This window comes from Hyla sarda, chromosome 5 (assembly GCF_029499605.1).
Source record: "Hyla sarda isolate aHylSar1 chromosome 5, aHylSar1.hap1, whole genome shotgun sequence".
Classification (NCBI taxonomy): Eukaryota; Metazoa; Chordata; class Amphibia; order Anura; family Hylidae; genus Hyla; species Hyla sarda.
In genome coordinates this window covers 7355212-7380662 of record NC_079193.1, presented here as the reverse complement: position 1 = coordinate 7380662, position 25451 = coordinate 7355212, and the positions used below count along the sequence as shown (strand labels likewise).

The following is a 25451-nucleotide window of genomic DNA, read 5'->3' as shown; positions in this document are numbered from 1 at the left end:
GGTTTTTCCTGCTTTCCTCTAATAATACCAGCTCCAATGTTTAGCATAAATGTGTGCTCATACAAGTCAGTCATACAGAACGTGGGAAAGAAAAAAAAAAATGGATTAGAAATAAAAGATCATTTTCAATTAGTCTCCAAACTGGTTACTTCTCCCCATATAGCTTTTTGAAATGTGGGGGCCCCAAGGCCTGTACTAGACATTAGTGCCGACCCAATGTAATAACCTTGATCTGTATGAGCAATTTAATGCTGGTTCATACAAGGCTCCTAAGGAAACTAAAAATTATTTAAAACTGTATTTAAAAAAAATAAAATTATCCCACAATAAAAATTCAAATTCCATATAACCTTTATGATCCTGCACAGTGAACCTCATACGGTTGGGAAATCAGCTTTACCGCATGTTAAATGACGAGCAAACCCCCTTCCCCTCTAAAAAAAATTATTTTTTTTTTCAATTTTTTATTTTTGGTTTTGTAGTATATTTTATGGAAAAATGAAGGCTGTCATTACAAAGTACAATTGGTCCTGCAAAACACAAGCCCTTATACGAGTGTGTAAATGAAAAAATATATAGATAAAAGTTACAGCTTTTAAAAAGGAGATTATGAATTAATGAAAGGGAAAGTTTTGCTACAGTAAAATAATTTTATAACTATGACTTCGTGTGTAAACAGCGGGGGTCCGACTGGTGGGCACATGTCTAGTCCTGCAGTTGCTTACATTCACTGAACATTGCTTAGGGCAGTAGTCTCACACTGTTGCAAACCTAAGAGCATGCTGGGAGTTGTAGTTTTGCAACAGCTGGAGGCACACTGGTTGGAAAAAGGTTATATTAATTGATGGAGTTCTCCTTTAAACAATGTCCTTGTTGTTAATAAATCCAATGCATGAAGTCATGGACTTGCAGGCCTTGTGGGATGAATGCGGCCACTCCATCCAGCGGGCCAAGTAGTGAATGACATCTTTTGCGCAGACAGTTTCCATTGTATTGATGAAGTAGCATTTCCTATAAAACATACAACAAAAGCCTCCTCTCTGCTCGGCCGTCACTTACTGAGCGGCCGGAGACTCTGCAGTCAGACGCCTTTTGTTCGAGAAATAGTTTCAGCATTGCACAATCCCGGTGACTTCATCCAGAGCACACAACGTCTCATCCCCCTCAGCTCCACAAATCTATAATATTCCCCTCTTGATAGAAAAACCTACAAATTCCTCAAATCACTGCAACAATGGAGTTGGGGGAATTCAGGACAACCGCGATGGGTTAACTGCAAAAACTATAGAATGTCCCCTGCTGAGGCTGCTTCACACTATATGTTGCTCCGATTTAAAGACCCGTCATGATGTCCCTTTAAGAAAACCCTTAAAAACTGCAGTTTTTAAAGTCTATGGGATTTTTTGATTATCCGTTATCACCCGTTATGAATAATGGACGTTATTTGTGACAGGAGAAAAATAACAGGTGATAATGGATAATCAAAAAATCTTATAGACTTTAATGGGATTTTGTAACGGACTTTAAGGGTTTTCTTAACGGGACATTATAACAGGTCTTTAAAACGGAGCAACTTGTAGTGTGAAAGGAGCCTTAGAAGCATAAAAAGATGTCACAAACCTCAAAGCCCAGACCGGAGGAGTAAGAGCAACTTAGTTGGGAATATATTTTTTATTTTTTTTTTTAATAATCTCGTTTGTAGAGTGAAAAAAAATAAAATTAAAATGTAATTTCTTCAGCACTGCTTGCAAGACAAGTCGTCCCATGCCCTTATGGCTGCGATCCCCAACCTTGGGCTCTGCTGATGTTGCAAAACTACAATTCCCAGAATGCCCCGACAGTCTAATGTCTCTGATAGTCACCCTATGGCTCTCCAGCTGGAACTGTCCATAAGTCCCATTAGAGACCACGTAAAACCATGTTTAGGACTACAGAACCTTTGAGGGCTGCCGAGGATGCAAATACATTACTGCACCCATTAACAACAATGAATTCTGCCTAAAGGATGAGCAAGATCATTCAGCAACGTTAAAATTCAGTCGTGTGCACAGCAATGGGACTGCAATGGAAGTGCAAAGCGGAATTCTGCTTATAAATTCCGTAGTGTGAACCCAGCCTAATAGCGTCTTCCTCTCTGACAGACCCAGCATTTCATTTGAGTAAGGTCCTTTCACACTACAGGGATCATCCTGTAATAACCTCTGTTATTACTCTCTGCAAAAACACAAAAAAAATCACATTCATGTCAATGGGATTTTTTGACCATCCTTTTGCATCAGGTATGTCCATTTTTACTAATGTAAAATAGAGGGGAAAAAATTACGGTGCTCAAAGTTAAATGGATATGATATCAATAATACATTTATTTAATTACAAAATTAAATATAAAATTACAATAATAGTCACATATTCACATAAAACAGCTGTCTGAAAAACCACAGGGCCCTTGTGGCTTCAAGTTATAAAATAATAGATTAAAACACGATAAAATATACTGGAAACTGCTGCTGTAATAAAGTGCAATATTAGTGCTCCAATAATTATAAAGTGCGGAATGGTAAGAGGGCATTGTGCCACTTCTAGTTCTTGCGCATAGAATGTTATAGTCGTAATTCTAGTCTTTAGTCCTTTCGTAAGGCAATGTTCCAATATCTCTTATTCCGGCAAAGAAGACAATGCACTTGCTCCAGCAAGAGAATAAATGTTCTGCGTGTTTTGCAGTACAATAGCAATGTGAAAATTAATGAATGGTCCGGCGGTGCTATGCACCTCTCACCTATCCCACCGAGAGAAACGGGAATACAGATCACCAAAGTCTGGTCCTGGAGCTCCTGAAGTTGGAGGCGCAACTCCGATGTCACAGGCTGTATTGTGCCGGCTCTGACCTTCTGCGGGTTCGTACAGGTGTTGGTAGCTGTATGCTTATCTGAATGGAAGGATGAGAACCTCTCCTCTGCTGCAGGTGTATGTAACACCGGCGTCCTCGTGTCATTGGGCGCGAGGAGCTCTTTGATAGACAGGGCACTGTCAAAGGCACCCAGTTCGGGCAAGTAGTGGTACGCTGGGCAGCAGCAGACCTCACTGGACAATAGTATAGTCCGGTATATACTCAAGCTGGACGCGTTTCAGGATCGTCATAGATCCTTTCCTCAGCAGCGGGGGTACATTTTGATCACTACTGGTATCATCCTGTAATAATCTCTGTTATCACTCTCGACAAAACGTCAGTCCAAAAAAATCCCATTCATGTCAATGGGATTTTTGGACCATCCTTTTGCAGCAGGTATGTCCGTTTTTACTAATGTCCATTATTTTTGCCGGCAAAAAAAAAAAAAAAAAAAGACCGTGCATGCACTAATTTTTGGTCTGGCAAAAATAATTGTGGAAAAAAAGCCGTTAAAAGTTAACATTGAAGTCTATGGGAAACGGATGTTAAAAAAAAAAAAATACACCCGTTGTCCGTTTTTTTGTACTGACCATGCTCAGTACAGCTTTACAAAAAAGGATAAAAACCTGATTTAAAAAATAAATAAAAATAAACTGATGTAACTGGAAAATTATAACGGATGAAAAAGGATGAACAACATCAGTTGTTTTTTTTTTTTAAAGAAAAAAAACATTAAAATAACAGATGATGGTCAGTTATTGAATCTGTTTTTTTCATCCTTTATTTAAAATAAAAGCAGTAAAAAAGCAGGATGATATGTGTAGTGTGAAAGGGGCCTAATGCTACGGCCAGACACAATTCACCCAAAAGGCCATTACAGGGTAACAGAGGTAGATCCCCGTGAACAGCATCATTACATTCAAGCAGCGTTTGTCTTCAGGATAACCGGTTCACCCCTCATTTAAAAAAAACTCCTGACAAGTCATAGGTTTTGTTAAGTCAGGGTCTGAGTGTTTAAACCCCACTGATCTAGAGAAAGAAGCTGTAGAAGTGCTGGGCTGAGCGCTGCTTTAGTAGTCTAACAGCAGGATTATATAGTAACTCAATGGAGATAGTCTCCTGCAGCACTGTGGGGGGTGTGAACATCCAGACACGGACAATTCTGAAGGACATATCAAAAGTTTTGGGAAATTAATGTATTACAATAGAAACATAGAATGCGTCGGCAGAGAAGAACCATTTGGCCCATCTAGTCTGCCCAATTAGTGGTCTAATAATTACAAAGTGCGGAATGGTAATAGGGCATTGTGCCACTTCTAGTTCTTGCGCATAGAATGTTATAGTCGTAATTCTAGTCTCTTGTCCTTTTGTAAGGCAATGTTCCAATATCTCTTATTCCAGCAAAGACGACAATACACTTGCTCCAGCAAGAGAATAAATGTTCTGCGTGTTTTGCAATACAGTAAGGCTGAACCGCGCAGGTTGCAAGTCATTCTGAACTAAGCTTCAACTAAGCTAATAAAAATTTTTTTTAAAAGTCAGCGGGCTCACATTACAATGCCCCAAAAACCATCCAGGGTACATTTTTGTTTGCCGTTACCAAGACCAGATTCATTTAACGCAATTTCAAATGACACTGTAATTTTTGGCAACATGACTAGAGCAGTTTTGCTTTCATCCTGAAACTCTAAACCTGCTGTGATAGAATTGTACCCAGTCTAGACAATCCCCTGGGGCCAGTGACAAATAGCACAAACCTCTCCTGCAATGACAGATTGCTACAGTGTATCAGTAGGGTACCATATGACAGCTTGCTACAATGTATCAGTGCAGGAATATTATGACAGCTTCCTACAATGTATCAGTGCAGGAATAATATGACAGCTTCCTACAATGTATCAGTGCAGGAACAAAGTGACAGCTTGCTACAATGTATCAGTGCAGGAACAATGGGTGAGAATCAAAACCTGTGCAGAGGAAAAGTTGACAAGTTGCCCCTAGCAACCAGATTGCTTCTTTCATTTTTCATAGGCCTCTAAAAATGGAATTAGTGTTCTGATTGGTTGCTATGGACAATTGGTCAACTTTTCCTCTGCACAAGTTTTGATATATTTCCCCCAATTCGACAGCTCGCTACAATGTATCAGTGCTACAAACAGTGGAACAAAGTGGCTACATGCTACAACTTATCTGTATCAGTACAGGAAAAAAAAGTGACAGCTCAGTACAATATATCAGTGCAGGAACAATAGGACAGCTCGGTACAATATATCAGTACAGGAACAATAGGACAGCTCGGTACAATATATCAGTACAGGAACAATAGGACAGCTCGGTACAATATATCAGTACAGGAACAATAGGACCGCTCGGTACATATATCAGTACAGGAACAATAGGACCGCTCAGTACAATATATCAGTACAGGAACAATAGGACAGCTCAGTACAATATATCAGTACAGGAACAATAGGACAGCTCGGTACAATATATCAGTACAGGAACAATAGGACAGCTCGGTACAATATAACAGTACAGGAACAATAGGACCGCTCGGTACAATATATCCGTACAGGAACAATAGGACAGCTCAGTACAATATATATCAGTACAGGAACAATAGGACAGCTCGGTACAATATAACAGTACAGGAACAATAGGACCGCTCGGTACAATATATCCGTACAGGAACAATAGGACAGCTCAGTACAATATATCCGTACAGGAACAATAGGACAGCTCGGTACAATATATCAGTGCAGGAACAATAGGACAGCTCGGTACAATATATCAGTACAGGAACAATAGGACAGCTCGGTACAATATATCAGTACAGGAACAATAGGACAGCTCAGTACAATATATCAGTACAGGAACAATAGGACAGCGCAGTACATATATCAGTACAGGAACAATAGGACAGCTCAGTACAATATATCAGTACAGGAACAATAGGACAGCTCGGTACAATATATCAGTACAGGAACAATAGGACAGCTCGGTACAATATAACAGTACAGGAACAATAGGACAGCTCGGTACAATATATCAGTACAGGAACAATAGGACAGCTCGGTACAATATATCAGTACAGGAACAATAGGACAGCTCAGTACAATATATCAGTACAGGAACAATAGGACAGCTCAGTACAATATATCAGTACAGGAACAATAGGACCGCTCGGTACAATATATCAGTACAGGAACAATAGGACAGCTCAGTACAATATATCAGTACAGGAACAATAGGACAGCTCAGTACAATATATCAGTACAGGAACAATAGGACAGCTCGGTACAATATATCAGTACAGGAACAATAGGACAGCTCGGTACAATATATCAGTACAGGAACAATAGGACAGCTCAGTACAATATATCAGTACAGGAACAATAGGACAGCTCAGTACAATATATCAGTACAGGAACAATAGGACAGCTCAGTACAATATATCAGTACAGGAACAATAGGACAGCTCAGTACAATATATCAGTACAGGAACAATAGGACAGCTCAGTACAATATATCAGTACAGGAACAATAGGACAGCTCGGTACAATATATCAGTACAGGAACAATAGGACAGCTCAGTACATATATCAGTACAGGAACAATAGGACAGCTCAGTACAATATATCAGTACAGGAACAATAGGACAGCTCGGTACAATATATCAGTACAGGAACAATAGGACAGCTCGGTACAATATATCAGTACAGGAACAATAGGACAGCTCAGTACAATATATCAGTACAGGAACAATAGGACAGCTCGGTACAATATATCAGTGCAGGAACAATAGGACAGCTCGGTACAATATATCCATACAGGAACAATAGGACAGCTCAGTACAATATAACAGTACAGGAACAATAGGACAGCTCAGTACAATATAACAGTACAGGAACAATAGGACAGCTCAGTACAATATATCCGTACAGGAACAAAAGGACAGCTCGGTACAATATATCAGTACAGGAACAATAGGACAGCTCGGTACAATATATCAGTACAGGAACAATAGGACAGCTCGGTACAATATATCAGTGCAGGAACAATAGGACAGCTCAGTACAATATATCAGTGCAGGAACAATAGGACAGCTCAGTACAATATATCAGTACAGGAACAATAGGACAGCTCAGTACAATATATCAGTGCAGGAACAATAGGACAGCTCAGTACAATATATCAGTACAGGAACAATAGGACCGCTCGGTACATATATCAGTACAGGAACAATAGGACCGCTCGGTACATATATCAGTACAGGAACAATAGGACAGCTCAGTACAATATATCAGTGCAGGAACAATAGGACAGCTCAGTACAATATATCAGTGCAGGAACAATAGGACAGCTCAGTACAATATATCAGTACAGGAACAATAGGACAGCTCAGTACAATATATCAGTGCAGGAACAATAGGACCGCTCGGTACATATATCAGTACAGGAACAATAGGACAGCTCAGTACAATATATCAGTACAGGAACAATAGGACAGCTCAGTACAATATATCAGTACAGGAACAATAGGACAGCTCGGTACAATATAACAGTACAGGAACAATAGGACCGCTCGGTACAATATATCCGTACAGGAACAATAGGACAGCTCGGTACAATATATCCGTACAGGAACAATAGGACAGCTCGGTACAATATATCAGTGCAGGAACAATAGGACAGCTCGGTACAATATATCAGTACAGGAACAATAGGACAGCTCAGTACAATATAACAGTACAGGAACAATAGGACAGCTCAGTACAATATAACAGTACAGGAACAATAGGACAGCTCAGTACAATATATCCGTACAGGAACAATAGGACCGCTCGGTACATATATCAGTACAGGAACAATAGGACAGCTCGGTACAATATATCAGTACAGGAACAATAGGACAGCTCGGTACAATATATCAGTACAGGAACAATAGGACAGCTCAGTACAATATATCAGTACAGGAACAATAGGACAGCTCGGTACAATATATCAGTACAGGAACAATAGGACAGCTCGGTACAATATATCAGTACAGGAACAATAGGACAGCTCGGTACAATATATCAGTACAGGAACAATAGGACAGCTCGGTACAATATATCAGTACAGGAACAATAGGACAGCTCGGTACAATATATCAGTACAGGAACAATAGGACAGCTCGGTACAATATAACAGTACAGGAACAATAGGACAGCTCAGTACAATATATCAGTGCAGGAACAATAGGACAGCTCAGTACAATATATCCGTACAGGAACAATAGGACAGCTCGGTACAATATATCAGTGCAGGAACAATAGGACAGCTCAGTACAATATATCAGTACAGGAACAATAGGACAGCTCAGTACAATATAACAGTACAGGAACAATAGGACAGCTCAGTACAATATATCAGTACAGGAACAATAGGACAGCTCAGTACAATATATCAGTACAGGAACAATAGGACAGCTCAGTACAATATATCAGTACAGGAACAATAGGACAGCTCAGTACAATATATCAGTACAGGAACAATAGGACAGCTCAGTACAATATATCAGTACAGGAACAATAGGACAGCTCAGTACAATATATCAGTACAGGAACAATAGGACAGCTCAGTACAATATATCAGTACAGGAACAATAGGACAGCTCAGTACAATATATCAGTACAGGAACAATAGGACAGCTCAGTACAATATATAACAGTACAGGAACAATAGGACAGCTCGGTATAATATATCAGTACAGGAACAATAGGACAGCTCAGTACAATATATCAGTACAGGAACAATAGGACAGCGCTGTACAATATATCAGTACAGGAACAATAGGACCGCTCGGTACAATATATCAGTACAGGAACAATAGGACCGCTCGGTACAATATATCAGTACAGGAACAATAGGACAGCTCGGTACAATATAACAGTACAGGAACAATAGGACAGCTCAGTACAATATAACAGTACAGGAACAATAGGACAGCTCAGTACAATATATCAGTACAGGAACAATAGGACAGCTCGGTACAATATATCAGTACAGGAACAATAGGACAGCTCGGTACAATATATCAGTACAGGAACAATAGGACAGCTCGGTACAATATATCAGTACAGGAACAATAGGACAGCTCGGTACAATATATCAGTACAGGAACAATAGGACAGCTCGGTACAATATATCAGTACAGGAACAATAGGACAGCTCGGTACAATATATCCGTGCAGGAACAATAGGACAGCTCGGTATAATATATCAGTGCAGGAACAAAGTGAGTGACTGCTACATTGTATCACTGCAGAAATAATGTGACCGCACAGAATCCAAACAGTTTTCTCAGATCTCATTTCCCATAACTAAGTCTTTGGTTGTTACAAGCAATGGCTGTAAAGAAGGTTAGAAAATAGCAATGCTTTTCTAAACCAGTAGAAAACCATTAGGCCAGATTATTAGATGTCAGACAAAGGCTATGGTCACAGCAGAATTTCACGGGAATTAGGTTCATTAGGTTCAATGGGATACGGCTGTACTATTCTGACAGAATTGCCGCTGAAGAAATTCCATATTCCACAAAAATATAAGTCCAGTCTTATAATTTTGTGAAATTGCTATTGGAATCTACTCAATGGGGCCTAAATCTCTGTTTAAAGAACATAAAATTCCACCATAATTCCAGCAGAATTCTGCAACTTTGTTCTGCAAACTTTGCTGAATAGAATTTGTGCAGAATTGTCTTCTGCAGATAGCTTAAAGAGGCACTGTCATGGTTAATAATATATTGCAGGACTTATAATATGACATTTCACAATACACACCTGTTAAAATTTTTTTTTTATTTTTACCTGAAATTCAAGCTCAAAATGTCTGTTAGCCAGACAGACTAGTCTAGATTTTACAGCATACTGGATACCGGCCGTAAAGCATACCGGTATCCAGTAGGGATCGACCGATATCGGTTTTTTAGGGCCGATACCGATAATCGGTGCAGGTTAGGGCCAATAGCCGATAACCTATACCGATATTCCGGTATAAGTTATCGGCTATTTAACCCCCCGCGACACCGCTGCAGATCATTGATTTAAAGTGGGCGCTTTAAATCAATGTACTGCAGTGGCTTTTGCGAGGCCATAGGCCGCCGCCGCTGCCACCCGCTTCTCTCCCCCTGCCTGTCAGGGTGGTCCGGGCCATCCATCCATCGTTCCTGTAGTGTCCAGGGGCGTTTCGGGTGAAGGGTGAACCGGTCCAGGCTGTCCTTCTCCGGCGGTCATCTTCTCCACTCCGGGCAGGCTCCGGCCTAGTACGCTGCATAGACGCTGCTGCGCAGTGACACCCGTGCGCAGCGACGCACCTGACGTCACGGCGTCTATGCAGCGTACTAGGCCGGAGCCTGCCCGGAGCGGAGAAGATGACCGCCGGAGAAGAAAGACAGCCCGGACCGGTTCACCCTTCACCCGGAACGCTCCCGGACACTACTGGAACGATGGATGGCCCGGACCACCCCCATTACGGGTAAGTTTAATTTTTTTTATTGACTAGGAGGGTGGGGGAGGGGCCTGACCGGTATAGTGGTATGGGCAAAAATCCATACCGGTATACCGCCCAGCATCACGGTGGGGGGGGTGCGACGCGGTGCGGTGGGTCGGGGGGGGGGGGGGGGCGGGGTGGTCGCGGTGCGGGCATTATCGGCAAGGTAATTGCCGATACCGATGATGCCCAAAATCGTGATTATCGGCCGATAATATCGGCCATACCGATAATCGCTCGATCCCTAGTATCCATTATAGGAGATTTCTATTATGTATGCAAAACTACAGATAAAGGATGTGTGGACATGCTGGGAGCTGTAGTTTTACAACAGCTGGAGGCAACACTGCTCTAAGTTATTTACAAACATTGCAGCTTCAGTTGTTCCTAAACTACAACTCCCAGCATGCTGAAATAGTCAAAGCTTTCTCGGACTCCTGGATGACAAAGAAGTTGATCAGACATTCAGGAGTTTGTGAAAGATGAATGACACAGTGACAGCTATGTTGATTAGCATCCAGCTTTACTAGGAGAAAATAAAACAGATAGAACATGTATTCATAAAAATGCTGTACTTTTATCTAAAAAAATCCTTGCACTAATTTTATAAAGATCTATTCTTATATTTATACATTTTATCCTGTTATGAATTCACCATAATGTCTTCTGATTACTGCAGGCAAGCTCCAAACATCTTCCTCTGTGTAACATGACACAGCATAAAACCAGAGAGGAAAGGGTTACAGAGTAGAGAGTACTGATTGGCTGACTGCACAGGCTTGCTCCTGTGAGGGAGACAGACTGACACGCCCCCTCCAGCCTGCACAATGAAAAAGTAACTCACCAGCAGATAAATGCTTATATCTCTGGATATATAGGTCCGAGACACACAAATATTATATGCACATGATCAGGATTGGGTCCCGAGTAACATATCACTTTTTTTTGCACTATGAAAGGTACGCTTTAAGGCTATATTCACACACCTGAATTTCCGTGCTTTGCTCAGATTCTCTTCTGTCCAACTGGCAGCAGATTTTTTGCACTTTAGCAGATTCCACACAGAATTTGTGCTGAATTTATGTATAATTTCTTGCACTCAACACACAGATTCCAGACAGAATTCAGTTGAGTTTAATGGTGCAAAATTCTGTATTGACGTATTCATTCTTTTTGCGGAATCCGGAATTTCTGCAGCAGAAAATCTGCCATGAAAATTGGACAGCGGAAATTTTTTTCACCTCAATGTTAACTTCATGTAGCAGAATTTCTGCCGGACTCTGCACGGAAATTCCGCAGTGTGAACACAGCCTATAGGACTGCAACCAACAGCTCGTAAAGGTGGATTCTCAGATTTTACCTTTATCAAACGCCCAGTGAAGTATTCCTCATTCACATATATGGTGCTGTATTATCTAACCCGAAAAAGAAAAAAAAAAAATATCTATGGACCCCACCAGGCAGTAGGCCCAGGATGCTCCCCTATAACTACACCGCTGTTTACTACTTCAGGGATGTCGAATTCCTATCGCCTGACGCCATGGACATGCACTTCCAGGCACCGGGCCGGTGAATTTTTCTGGGCCTTAGCTCTGCTTCGGGCAAGCAGGGCCGGACCTGAAAGCCCCCGACAAACACGGCGGCACTCAGGAGTGTATGGAGCGGCATATGGACTCCTGCCCGCTCCATACTCTGCAGCCCATAGCTGATTCCTGTAGCTGGGGGCCGCTGCTAATAGCCAGCATGGGGCGATCGCCGCGGCTGGCTATTAACCCTTTAGATTGCCACTGTCAAAAGGTGACAACGGCATCTAAAGGGACATGGGAATGCTCCCTGGTGGGCTAGTGGGGTGGATCGCGAACTTTTACTATTTAAAATTTCACTTAACCAATATTAAATTTTTTTTGTTTCGGAGCATATGTTATAGAAAAATTAAAAGGTATCATTATAGTAGTCAGTTATGGCTATTATAGGGCGAGGAGGAGAAATGAGTGTAAACCTTTGCTACTTTGATCTGACACCGTATGATTTAAAGGGTGTTTCAGCTTGGTAAAATGTATCCCCTTTCCACAGCTCCATGCAGGAGGAGAGCTGGGGCGCCAGGTAAGAGATCACAGGGGTCCCAGCGGTCAGAACCCCCCTTTGGATTAGGGGATACATTTTTCTAAGTTGGACTACCCCTTTAACTTTCTAAATAACTTTACTTCAGGACAGTCTTAGCGGGTGCGTTCAGACTACGGAATCTCCACTCGCTGAATTTCGCGAGTGGAGATTCCGCCTGGCGGCAGCCGCCGATGTTGCCACGGGGCACTGAGCCGTCACCACTGACGCCCATGCAGTGCTTGCGGAATCCGCGCAAAGAATGAACACGTTCTTTCTTTGCGCGGAACAATTTCAGAAGCGGAATTATCCGATGCGGAAATTCCGCAGTGTTAACGGGTCTCGCAGAGACCCATTCACACTAATGTTCACACCACAGAGTTCCTCTCGTGGAATTCAGCGAGAATTCCGTAGTGTGAACGCACCCAGGATACAAAGCAATTACTAGATACATAACACTGACTTAGATAGAGGGTGATGTAAACAAATGAGTGTCTCTGACTGTCTGGGCATGCTGGGAGTTGTAAGTTTGTAACAGCTGGAGGCACATTGGTTGGGAAACACTGATCTATGGCTATTTGAGTCCTTTGAGGGGGAACATAGTCATACCATGTGCAATAAGTGACAAATTCCAAGGATAGCCTGGCATTTCTGTCACACATTTTACCAGCCGTCAGTCTAGCCAACCATCCAGACAACTCACTGGCCATAAGAACACACAGTGGCTAAGGGTAAAACCTGACGTTAGCTGCACAGAACCCAACCAGCGCTGCACCTTATAATGCTCATATATCAATAGGTCTTGGATATTAATATGTTTATGACAATGAGCAATGCAGCGGCATAAATTCCAGGCATAGCCTCAGCTTTCTACTGTATACCTGCATCAATGGGATTAAAGGGGTACTCCGGTGAAAACATTTTTTCTTTTAAATCAAGTGGCTCCGGAAAGTTAAACAGATTTGTAAATTACTTCTATTAAAAAATCTTAATCCTTCCTGTACTTATTAGCTGCTGAATACTACAGAGGAAATTCTTTTCTTTTTGGAATGCTCTCTGATGACATCACGAACACAGTTCTCTCTGCTGAAGTTATAATAATAATAATAATAAGTCTTTATTTATTCTTGTCCTTAGTGGGATTTGAACCCAAGGCCCCAGCACTGCTAACCACTGAGCCACCATGCTGCTCTTAGCATTCATCTGCTATGCACGGTTGCTAAAATGGACAGAGATGTCAGCAGAGAGCACTGTGCTTGTGATGTCATCAGTGTTCCAAAAAGAAAGGAATTTCCTCTGTAGCATTCAGCAGCTAATAAGTTTTTTAATAGAAGTAATTTACAAATATATTTAACTTTCTGCCACCAGTTTATTTAAAAGAAATAAAGTTTTCACCGGAGTACCCCTTTAATCAGTCTGACACTCGGAATAAGTGATTTGTCATTTTATTCCAATATATTTGTTCTCACTCACCGCAGTACAGACTAAAAACCAATTGCAAAATACAGGCCTGAAAACTGTGTGTGAACCGGGCTTAAGGGTTGCAAAAGCACAGGAACAGGAAACAGCAAATAAACAAAGCAGTAGTAGCAGGGATGTCACATTCAAGAGGCCTCCTTGGGTCTCGTCTACCAGCAGGACGCTCTGGATTTTCTTCGCTGTTACAGTCGCTCTCTTTTCACCTTCCCACACTGTCCGTCCCACAGCACAGAAATGCCAGGAATTTCTGAGAACAGCAGAAGACGAGGGGTGGGATTATATAACCTACACATGACAAACTGGATGATGGATGACGGGGAGGAGAGTCTGCGCCATCTGCAGCTACGCAGGACAGGTGCCGGATAAGGGCCGCTCCACAACCATTCTACAGCAAAAGGTTCTGCAACTTTCTAATACTGTTTTTATGCATTGATTCACCATATAATTGCAATATATTTTGGTTTTTAGAAGCAAAAAAAACCCCATCCCATCCCCAAACTACTTCTCACAGAGATGATTATTTGTTGAAATGCAACAGGTTGCGGCAAAAGAGCAGCAGGGATTTTATTTATTATGTATAGCAGTTAGAGATGAGCGAACTTACAGTAAATTCGATTCGTCACAAACTTCTCGGCTCGGAAGTTGATGACTTTTCCTGCATAAATTAATTCAGCTTTCAGGTGCTCCGGGGGGCTGGAAAAGGTGGATACAGTCCTAGGAGACTCTTTCCTAGGAATGTATCCACCTTTTCCAGCCCACCGGAAAGCTGAAGGCTGAACTAATTTATGCAGGATAAGTCAACTGCCGAGCCGAGAAGTTGGTGACGAATCGAATTTACTGTAAGTTCGCTCATCTCTAATAGCAATGTTTTCCAACCAGTGGCAAAACTACAACCCCCAGCATGCCCGGACAGCCTTTGGCTGTCCGGGCATGCTGGGAGTTGTAGTTTTGCAACAGCTGTAGGTACACTGGTTGGGAAACACTGCTGTACAGCCTTTTGAGGAGGATATCGCGACAGATCTGTGAAACAATCCGATTCAGATCAGTCACAAATATTCTAGGTGTGAATTCACCCCAATGCAGAGGAGCATAATAGGGACGCAGGTACGAGGAGCCAAACAGAAAGCACCATAGCTTTACCTGCGGTTCACACTGCAGAATTTATGCAATTCCGCGCAAAGTTTGAAGTCGAAACACAGAATTCTGACGAATTTCAAGCCCCCCCTCATAGTCAACAGGGTTCTCACAATGCCATGAAATTTAACCCCTTAAGGACTCAGCGTTTTTTCCGTTTCTGCACTTTTGTTTTTTTCCTCCTTACCTTTAAAGAAATCATAACTCTGTCAATTTTGCACCTAAAAATCCATATGATTGCTTATTTTTTGCGCCACCAATTCTACTTTGTAATGACATCATTCATTTTACTCAAAAAAATATGTTGAAACGGAAAAAAAAAAATCATTGAGACACAAATTGAAAAAAAAAATGCCATTTTGTAACTTTTGGGGGCTTCCGTTTCTACACAGTACATTTTACGGTAAAAATGACACCTGATCTTTATTCTGTAGGTCCATACGATTAAAATGACCCCCTACTTATATAGGTTTGATTTTGTCGCACTTCTGAAAAAAATCCTAACTACATGCAGGAAAATGTATACATTTAAAATTGTCATCTTCTGACCCCTATAACTTTTTTATTTTTCCGTGTATGGGGCGATATGAGAGCTCATTCTTTGCGCCGTGATCTGAAGTTTTTAATGGTACCATTTTTGCATTGATCGGACTTATTGATCGCTTTGTATTCATTTTTTCTTGATATAAAAAGTGACCAAAAATACACTATTTTGGACTTTGGAATTTTTTTTGCGTGCACGCCATTGACCGTGCGGATTAATTAACGATATTTTATAATTCGGACATTTCCGCACGCGGCGATACCACACGTTTATTTTTATTTACACTTTTTTTTATGGGAAAAGGGGGGTGATTCAAACTTTTAATAGGGAAGGGGTTAAATGATCTTTATTCACTTTTTTTTGCAATGTTATAGCTCCCATAGGGACCTATAACACTGCACACACTGATCTCTTACATTGATCACTGGTTTGTCATAAGAAACCAGTGATCGATGATTCTGCCGCTTGACTGCTCATGTCTGGATCTCAGGCACTGAGCAGTCATTCGGCGATCGGACACCAGGAGGAAGGTAGGAGACCCTCCTCGTGTCCAGCAGCTGTTCGGGATGCCACGATTTCACCACGGCTATCCCAAACAGCTCCCTGAGCTAACCGGCATGCTTTCACTTTCGACCTATTGGTTATACATACAACATATCAAAAGTTTCTGTATCTGACAGTGCCCATTTAAAGACAGGTCTTTAAATTTTGCTGAATTGCCACTGTCTAGTAAAATGGACATAATGGGCAGTAAATTCCACCATGTTAACAAAGCTTGACTATGCCATCAGTTTGGATCAATTGAGCTGACACTTGCGTCCATACACGGCCCTCACCAGAAACATTGGGGGGGGGGGGGATAAAAAAAAAATAATAATTAAAAAATCCAGCAGAACTTGAAGATATTCATGTAAATTCGCACGGTAAAGAGCAAATTGTGTAACAACTCAGCAAAGCTGAAAATAGGAAAAGCTGCCGCATGCTATCAGACCTGCTGTGGGAATATTCACTAGGTGTAAATGGGGTCTGGACTGCCTTTAGTTATTGCTAAGGCTGCATTCACAGTTTTTGCAATACAGTTGCCGAATCAGGTTTTTGATTAAAAACGGATTCCTCAAAACCGGACTAAAAACTGTATCAAAACGTGGGTACAAATTTTAACCCGTATACAGTTTGAAAAAAAAATGTCTTGTTGCATCCATTTAAAAAAATATAAAAAAAATAAAATAAAATGTATACGTTTCACTCCATTATGAATAACGTTTCACTTGTTTGATTGAAATTCCAAGAAAAAAAAAAAACTGTGCAAAGTTAAAAAGCATATGGTGCAAACTGGATGGAACCGTACACACGTAAGGTTTTGTACGGTTCCCATTGACTCCCATGTAAAAAAAAAAAATGAATAAAATTTTTTAAAAGTGTATACAGTTTAATACGTTTTTTCACCCGTACCATAAATAGTGGTAGGCTACGGTTTTGAGTACAGCAAAAAAAAAATATATATAAAATTTAAAATAACGACAAAACCGTAAAAGGCACAAAATGGATGCAAGCGGATGCATTGTTTGGTATATGGTATTCAATGCATACAGTTTTCAATACGGTTCCATAAGGCTTTCACATTGAAAACGTATACTGAACTGTATTGCAAAAACATGGTGTGAATGCAGCCTAAGGGCTGGGCTCACATCACGTTTTCTCCCATATGGGAGCGCATACAGCAGGGGGAGCTAAAACCTTGCGCTCCCGTATGCCTTCGTATGCGCTCCCCATTTCAATGAGCTGACCGGAGTGAAGCGTTCGGTCGGCTCATTTTTGCGCTGTATGCGCTTTTTCCCTGGACCTAAAACTGTGGTCAACCACGGTTTTACGTCCGGTTGTAAAAGCGCATACAGCGCAAAAAATGAGCTAACCAAACGTTTCACTGCGGTCGGCTCAGTGTATATATATCTCTCAAGATAAAGCAGAATTAAATATCCTTATAACTAGCCAATAATACAGAATAGTTCACATTGTCCCATTGGTGCTGGAATAAGTAAATTTTACCATACAAATACAGTACGTACCCATCCATACCAGTCGATAGTCTTCAGCCCTCCCCTAGTGTTATGTAATATCACATACAATAATCAGCAGAGGTCCCTGAAGGCAAAAAGAGGTGCTGACTCAGCAGACACGTGGGAAAGAAGAGATTGACAGCAGCTGACCGGAGGAGTGACGCGCCCGAGACACGGCCTCACACACACCGGTTGGCTCACCCACTAGCTTTCCAGGTAGTGGAGACGGCCGTGCTATAACTTGTTACCATTCACTCTCCGTCGTTGTCGTCATGCTTTATTGCACACAGGTTAATATAAAAAACAAAAAACACTTCCTGGCTGCAAAACCACAAAACTTTCAGGAACTGCAGACGGGAACTGAGTAAATGAAGCGCCACAGGAGACATATACCACAGATTACTAACATTCTACTTTTTATAGAAAATAGTCCGCTTTACAAAACTAAAAGTATGCAATAGGAAAGATTGGAGAGATCCTCCGCAGCAGACATTGTGGCATTTCAGAGGCCTTTTCAAAAATGAAAGAAGTGATCTGATTGGTTGCTCTGGACAGGTATTTTTAAATTTCCCACTAAATGTTTTTACCAAGTTGAAAGCTTTTAGGTATTGGGGTATTCCAGTGACTTGTAACCTGTGGCTCTGTTGCAAAACTACAACTCCCAGCATGGCCAGTATGGCTGCACAATTTGGAAAAAAAAAAAAAGTGCCATTATGAAAAAGTAAATATTGCAGTTCCTATATGCGATTGCAATATAACAAACAAATTGTGAAATCCCCAATTTCATGTCCAAATAGGCATGCTGGGAGTTGTAGTTTTTCAACAGCTGGAGGCACCCTGGTTGGGAAAGTTAGCATTTGAATTTGATGGTGCCAGGGCGCCGCCACAGATAAATGCATATTGACATATCGCAACGTGCAAACAACACATAATGATCGCGATATATCATGCAATCCTAATGCCCAGGCATCTAACTTGTGCCTCTCCAGTGGTTGCAGAACTACAACCAATGGCTGTCCAGGCATACTAGGGGTAGTAGTTATTCAACAGGTGGGGAGCCACAGGTTAAAGGTCACTGAAGAAGGCCATATAGTCACTTGGAGATTGAGACGGAAGAGGACCTGACCCTCTTTATCATGGACCCTCTGCAAGGCATCTCACTGCACAACATGAGGGCCTGTGGCCGCAGATCCTTCACTTCTACAATCAAAGATCCTCACTGGTTGGGCCCCGATCAGTGTCTGGCAGCATATCCTTGTACAGCTACAGAAACCAATGCAGACGCTTCAGCACACTCCAGATATGAGACCTTGCTGTCTGTGACTATAGACCATCACTGTATAATTATATAATGCAATATAACCAGGATAAATTAAGCCATTGAAAGGACAGAGCCAAGTCTCCAGGTAAATGGAGTGTGAGATGGATCCCAGGTTACTCCCAAGTAATTATTTCCTATTGCTGAGCCATTACACAATAACCTCGCAGTCTGGAGAGGAGCACTGATTCATATCCTGAGTCCACGTATAGACCAAGACCACCAAATGTAGACCAAGAACACCACCACCACCACCACCACCACCACACCACATGTAGACCAAGACCACCACCACCACACCACACCACATGTAGACCAAGACCACCACCACCACCACCACACCACATGTAGACCAAGACCACCACCACCACCACCACCACACCACATGTAGACCAAGAACACCACCACCACCACACCACATGTAGACCAAGACCACCACCACCACCACCACCACACCACATGTAGACCAAGACCACCACCACCACCACCACCACCACCACACCACATGTAGACCAAGAACACCACCACCACCACACCACATGTAGACCAAGACCACCACCACCACCACCACACCACATGTAGACCAAGACCACCACCACCACCACACCACATGTAGACCAAGACCACCACCACCACCACACCACATGTAGACCAAGACCACCACCACACCACATGTAGACCAAGAACACCACCACCACATGTAAACCAAGACCACCACCACCACATGGAGACCAAGACCACCACCACCACATGTAGACCAAGACCACCACATATAGACCAAGACCACCACATATAGACCAAGACCACCACATGTAGACCAAGACCACCACCACCACCACCACATGTAGACCAAGACCACCACCACATGTAGACCAAGACCACCACCACATGTAGACCAAGACCACCACGGATCCGCCACAACCATCTATTATATCCCAGCAGAGGCAGAAGATTGTGCTCCTTCACAGCAAACTATCATGAGTAGAGCTACAGTGTAAAGCATGGAGGAAGAGGCAGATTTATCTACCTTAAAAAGGGGTACTCCGGAACAGTTTGTTCCAAACGCTGAGCAGCTAACGCTGAAGCCGGGAGCTCGTGACGTCATAGCACTGCCCCCTCATGACATCACACCCCACCCCCTCAATGCAAGTCTATGGGAGGGGACGTGACAGCCACCACGCCCCCTCCCATAGACTTGCATTGAGGGGGCGGGGCATGACATGAGGGGGCAGTGCTATGATGTCACGAGCTCCTGGCACCAGCTCCAGCGTTCGTAACAGTTTGTTCCGAACGCTTAGCAGCAGAGTACCCTTTAAAAAGCAGTACTCCAGGATTGGAAAACTTAGCCCCTATCCTAAGAGTAAAGGATAAGTTACAGATTGGGGGGGTCCAGATACTGGCTCAGATTTATCAAACTGTGCGAGAGCTCAGCTAATGATCTCCGATACAGTGGAAAGCTGAGCGGTGATTGGTCGCTGTGGGAAAATCTTCATTTTTTCTCTCACACAGTTTGATAGATCTGAGCCTAATTCTCTAGGGCTGTCAGACAGTACAATGACCTCTGGTCTGAGAAGGCTTCTCCACCAGTTATCTTCATGTCCTTTTCCTACTGATAGAACAGCGATCAGAAGTCTCAGAAGAATTGAAGCCCTTGTCAAACAAACAAGAACCAGTCACATTTTCCCAGCAGACTGAACCCAACAGATCCGTTTCCTATCCTAACATTTGGTGCTGGCAATAACAAAGTTGTATGATACACATTTATTAGACGGGTGAGGTCATTAGGTTTCTATTGTAGACACCTTTACACTGCTTGTCTAATTTACACTTGCTCAAAATGTACAAAATATAGAACTGACACCCCCCACCCCCAGCTCTACCTCACACTTCACTGAGCTGGGGCATTTTCCCGCAGTACACGGCTCACATAGCTAGAAGTGCTGGAGTAGCAGTGTGCGCCAAACAAAACACTGCACAATAGTAAAATCATAAATCTTTATAAACAAAATGTCTGGGTTTAAAAAATATGTAATTTTGCTAAACAATCTGTCCCCTTACCTCTATATATGTTTTACCAACCAGAATGCCTCCAAGTGTTGCAAAACTTGGCATGCTGGGAGTTGGTTTTGTAACAGCTGGAGGAACCCTGGTTGGTAAACACTGTGTCCTGCATGTGTATGCATGACCACGCACACACTCCGCTCTGCTGCATACACCCGATCACACACTCAGCTCTGCTGCATACACCCGATCACACACTCAGCTCTGCTGCATACACCCGATCCCACACATACATAGACCTAACAGCTGTACCTCCTTCTCCCACCCTGCACATACAGTGGTATTCTTAGCTGTATGGTCACCATGGTCACATTACACAGGTGCAATCACCTGCACTCATCAAGAACAGCAAGTTTGAACGTCACACAGTTGTACAGTCTATACAGATAGTAGTCTAATCCAAATATTACATATTGCTGGACTTATAACATTTTAAGTGTCCTCCTTGATGTATATTTGCGCAATAAAATCAGGACTTGCACAACATTTGTGCATGTAAAGAGAAAAGACCTTTGATAAATCGATGTTCACCACATAATCAGCTCTACCACCATGATTTAGAATTCCACTTGTAAAGTAAGATCCAAAATAAAAATAAAAAATGCAAAAACTGAATTGCACAAAAAAAAGATTGCGCAATATAGACAGTGAAAACTGTGTGTATAATGATAATTTCCCTCCACTGTGTGCATACATTACTGATCCTGAGTTATATCCTGTATTATACTCCAGAGCTGTACTCACTATTCTGCTGGTGAGGTCACTGTGTACATACATTACATTACTTATCCTGTACTGATCCTGAGTTATATCCTGTATTATACTCCAGAGCTGTACTCACTATTCTGCTAGTGAGGTCACTGTGTACATTACATTACTTATCCTGTACTGATCCCGAGTTATATCCTGTATTATACTCCAGAGCTGTACTCACTACTCTGCTAGTGAGGTCACTATGTACATACATTACATTACTGATCCTGTACTGATCCTGAGTTATATCTTGTATTATACTCCAGAGCTGCACTCACTATTCTGCTGGTGAGGTCACTGTGTACATACATTACATTACTTATCCTGTACTGATCCCGAGTTATATCCTGTATTATATCCCAGAGCTGTACTCACTATTCTGCTGGTGAGGTCACTGTGTACATACATTACATTACTTATCCTGTACTGATCCTGAGTTATATCCTGTATTATACCCCAGAGCTGTACTCACTATTCTGCTGGTGAGATCACTGTGTACATACATTACATTACTTATTCTGTACTGATCCTGAGTTATATCCTGTATTATACTCCAGAGCTGTACTCACTATTCTGCTGGTGAGGTCACTGTGTACATACATTAGTGCTGGGCGGTATACAATTCATACCAAATACAGAAATTTTTGTCCTGCACGATATGAATTTCTCCCATACCGCAATACTGGTTTGGCCCCTCCCCCTCGGGAATGCATGAATTATCAACCCAGCGCTGTGCTGTCCCCACATCGGGGAACTAATCATATGTGACCCTCGAGCGCTGTTCTGCTTCTCCCCCCCCCCCCCTTCAATTAATTATCAGCCCAACGCTGCGCTGTCCCCATTGGGGAACTAATCACATGTCACCTGCAAGCACTGCCTTCCTAGTCCTCCTGTTTCTTAACTCACTTTCCCCCGTTAGAGAGCTGTCAGCCCATGACCAGCCGCAGTGATGTTCCTCCTCGGCCGGTGATCGGTTGAGCGCACTGTCATGTAAGAAGCCGGCTTCTTACATGACAGTGGGCTCAACCTATCACCGGCCGATGTGGAACATCGCTGCGGCCGGTGATAGGCTGACGGCTCTCCGACCTTCTCGTCCCCAGGAAGCAGGTGAGGCCGGTACCGGACCAACGGGGGAAGGTGAGTTAAAGTTTATTTTACCTTTTTGCAGCCCGGGCACAGGGAGAGAGAGTAAAGTACAGAAATCCAGTGCCGGCAGCCCGGAGGAGGATGGGGAAGGCAGCGCTTGAAAGTGACATGTTATTAGTTCCCCGATGGGGACAGTGCAGCGCTGGGCTGATAATTCATTGGGGTGGGGGGGGGGGGGGGGGGGAGAAGAAGAACAGCGCTCGCGGGTCACATGATTGGGGGGGGGGGGGGGGGGGAATGCAGTTATATACTGTGGAACCGCCATAAGTTACAAAAATACATATTTTTGGTCATACCGCCCAGCTCTAACATACATTACATTACTTATCCTGAGTTATATCCTGTATTATACTCCAGAGCTGTACTCTCTATTCTGCTGGTGAGGTCACTGTGTACATACATTACATTACTTATCCTGTACTGATCCTGAGTTATATCCTGTATTATACTCCAGAGCTGTACTCACTATTCTGCTGGTGAGGTCACTGTGTACATACATTACATTACTTATCCTGTACTGATCCTGAGTTATATCCTGTATTATACTCCAGAGCTGTACTCACTATTCTGCTGGTGAGGTGACTGTGTACATACATGACATTACTTATCCTGTACTGATCCTGAGTTATATCCTGTATTATACTCCAGAGCTGTACTCACTATTCTGCTGGTGAGATCACTGTGTACATACATTACATTACTTATCCTGTACTGATCCTGAGTTATATCCTGTATTATACTCCAGAGCTGTACTCACTATTCTGCTGGTGAGATCACTGTGCACATACATTACATGGATGAAATATATGAAAAAGAGATAACCCAAGGAAGTTTCCACCTCATCCAGGACGCTGCAATCTCCTACATCCCTATAACTACAATTAGAGAATTATACAGGATTATTGGGAGGGGATATGTCCTTGTGATTGATGCTGTAAGCATTTCCCCAGTTTTGCGAACGATGAGAGTGGGGGAAATGCTTCCATATGTCTCCATGCCGGATCCAGAGTCCCCTGTCAGGAAAACTTTATAGGCCTATAAAAAACAGAACTCTCTATAATAGTAGTGGCTCTTAATACCTGCAGTGTCACTGATCAGGTTTATGGGTTGTGAAACAGGAGACTTTAAATCCCCTATAAACACTGACAAATTACTAAGTATTACACAGGGCCGGACGCTGCGCACATCCAGCCTGCAATCTCACAGCAGCATATATAGGCCCACCATACAGCCACAGGCCCACCACACAGCCACAGGCCCACCATACAGCCACAGGCCCACCACACAGCCCAGACGACAAGATAAAACCTGAATCCCTCTGTAGGGACATGGTCTCCAGATTTGCAATAAAATTTGTGCTTTAGTTCTTTAGTATCTCTGCTGTACTCTCCGTGAATGCTGCTTTAACCCCTTAAGGACCGGGGGTTATTCCCTTTTTTGCATTTTCGTTTTTTGCTCCTTGCCTTTAAAAAAAATCATAACTTTCAATTTTGCACCTAAAAATCCATATGATGGCTTATTTTTTGTGCCACCAATTCTACTTTGTAATGACGTCAGTCATTTTGCTCAAAATCTACAGTGAAACAAAAAAAAATAAAAATCATTGTGAGACAAAATTGAAAAAAAAGACGCTGATTTTTAACTTTTGGGGGCTTCCGTTTCTACGCAGTAAATTTTTCGGTAAAAATGACACCTCTTTATTCTGTAGGTTCATACAATTAAAATGATCCCCTACTTATATAGGTTTGATTTTGTCGTACTTCTGGAAAAAAAAAAATCAACTTCATGCAGGAAAATTAATACGTTGTCATCTTCTGACCCCTATAACTTTTTTTATTTTTCCGCGTATGGGGCGGTATGAGGACTCATTTTTTTGCGCGTGATCTGAAGTTGTTAACGGTACCATTTTTGCATTGATAGGACTTATTGATTGGAATTTTTTGCGCGTACGCCATTGACCGTGCGGTTTAATTAACAATATATTTTTATAAATCTAACATTTCCGCACGCGGCGATATATGTTTATTTTTATTTACACTGTGGGTTTTTTTATGGGAAAAGGGGGGTGATTCAAACTTTTAATAGGGGAGGGGTTAAATGATCTTTATTCATTTTTTTTTTGCAGTGTTATAGCTCCCATAGGAACCTATAACACTGCACACACTGATCTCTTATACTGATCATTGTTATCCCATAGGGACCTATAACACTGCACACACTGATCTCTTATACTGATCATTGTTATCCCATAGGAGGCTATAACACTGCACACACTGATCTTTTACATTGATCACTGGTTTCTCATAGGAAACCAGTGATCAATGATTCTGCTGCTTGACTGCTCATGTCTGGATCTCAGGCACTGAGCAGTCATTCGACGATCGGACAGCGAGGAGGCAGGTAGGGACCCTCCTGCTGTCCTGTAAGCTGTTCAGGATG

General features: G+C 42.3%; 1 protein-coding gene across 10 annotated transcripts in view; it reads right to left on the bottom strand.

Moving 5' to 3' along the window:
• LOC130272842 (microtubule-associated protein 4-like) overlaps nucleotides 1–25451 on the bottom strand; it is a 168994-nt gene that overhangs the window by 125969 nt on the left and 17574 nt on the right. The window contains exon 1 of one of the 10 annotated variants that reach the window (XM_056518796.1): nucleotides 13994–14221. The exons of the other annotated variants lie outside the window; for them this stretch is intronic. The gene's annotated coding sequence lies outside the window, so the exon portion shown is untranslated. Of the gene's footprint in view, nucleotides 1–13993; nucleotides 14222–25451 lie in introns of those variants that run through there. 10 annotated transcript variants of the gene reach the window in all.